We start from the raw sequence: 2,011 nt of genomic DNA, 5'->3' as shown, positions 1-2,011 counted from the left end.
CCGGAATTGGGGTGTGACATATTCAGCTGAGGACTATGCGAGGTTATACATTAAGGAGATAGTGAGACTTCATGGGGTTCCCATATCTATTATATCGGACAGAGGAGCTCAGTTTACAGCTACCTTCTAGAGATCATTCTAGAAGGGATTGGGGACACAACAGAGTCTTAGCACAACATTTCACCCTCAGACTGACGGACAGGCTGAGCGCACTATTCAGAAGCTAGAAGATCTGTTGCGAGCCTGTATTATTGACTTTAGAGGTAGCTGGGACGATCATTTGCCACTTATTGAGTTTTCTTATAATAATAGCTACCATTCTACTATCCAGATGCCACCCTACGAGGCCTTATATGGGAGGAAGTGCAGGTCACCTATCGGTTGGTTCAATGTAGGCGAGACTAAGTCAATCGGCCCAGACATGATTCAGTAAGCTGTTGATATGGTGAAACTCATTCAGGCAGCCCATAGTCGATAGAAGTCATATGCAGATAATCGACGTCGACACTTAGAGTTTCAGATTAGCGATTGGGTGTTCCTGAAGGTATCACCCATGAAGAGTGTGATGAGATTCGGCAAAAAGGGGAAGCTTAGCCCGAGTTACATTGGGCATTATCAAATTATTCGTAGGGTAGGCAAGGTTTCCTATGAGTTGGACCTACCATCTGATTTGGAAGCGGTACATCCAGTCTTTCATGTATCAATGCTTCGTAAATGTATTAGTGACCCTTCTAGAGTATTCCCTGTAGATGATGTCCAGGTAACAGAGAAGTTGTATTATGAGGAGAACCCCATAGCTATACTTGATCGCCAAGTTAGAAGATTACGTACTAAGGATGTGGCTTCTGTCAAAGTATTGTGGAGAAATAATAATAGGGAAGAGGTGACCTGGGAAGTCGAAGAAGAAATGAAGAATAAGTATCCTTACTTGTTCCCTATGCCTACAGGTAATTTAATTCCTTACTTAACTGTATTGATTTGTAAATAGGACTATATGATATTGTGGCCCTGTGAGGCATCTGTGGGTTGCTGAACGCAGGTTGATAGGTATAGCTATAGAGAAGACCCTGTCGAAATTTTTGTAAGACTCTATAGAACTAGTTTAACATTCGAGGACGAATGTTCCTAAAGGGGGAAGGATGTTATATCCTGTACTTCTGTATGTTGGATTATTCGTAAGTTAATCGACATAAGTTCAAGGACAAGATTATTTTTAAGATATGAAATAAGGACTTTTAAATCCCGATTTTATTATTGCACGGTTTTGGTAATTAACTACTATTAATGTAGAAACATTAGTGAAGATTAGGGATTAACAACCTAATTAGATTACTAAGTGGGCCCCACTAAAACATAGTTGATTAGGATTGGAGCATGGACAAGTGGGGCACGTGTTAAGTGGGTTGGTTGCCTATACATGTTAAGTGATGACTAATGCATTCATATCATCTTATTCATGAAATTAAATTGAGAGAGAGATTACCAACAGCCATGACTGCTACCTTGTAGCTCACGGCCAAAATTCAAGTGTTTGGAAGAAAGAAAATTATAATTTTTAGTAGGTCTTCTAGAATTCCAAAGGAGGCAGCAATATTATCTACATCTTAGGCCTCATTTTCTTGTTGAATTAGGAGCAAGTAGCACGTTAATTTCATCTTGTTCATAGGACAAAAAAAAAAGGTTCCAGCCCTCTTTTTAATCAAGTGAGCAGCAATGTTGGTATGTGATTTGAGGAAGAAGAAGTGGGTAGTAACCTCATATCTCATTCCATTCAAGTAGTGTCGTGATTATTGGGAACCGGGTCAGAATTGGCTTGTTCTTGTCTACGGTATGTTCTCGCTTCTTTTCATAATAGAAACGATCATAAAAACTATTGGTAGGTTATTGGTGGGCGTTGTGGTATGGTAATTGTTACACCTCAGAAAAATCTTTCTCTGTTGCTCAATGAATGAACTAGTGAGGAGTACGAGCATATGATATTTCCCTGAGTAAGAAATGACAATTGGTGGCC

This window comes from Lycium barbarum, chromosome 1, assembly GCF_019175385.1.
Source record: "Lycium barbarum isolate Lr01 chromosome 1, ASM1917538v2, whole genome shotgun sequence".
NCBI classification, from domain to species: Eukaryota; Viridiplantae; Streptophyta; class Magnoliopsida; order Solanales; family Solanaceae; genus Lycium; species Lycium barbarum.
Note: the sequence above shows the minus strand (reverse complement) of the source record.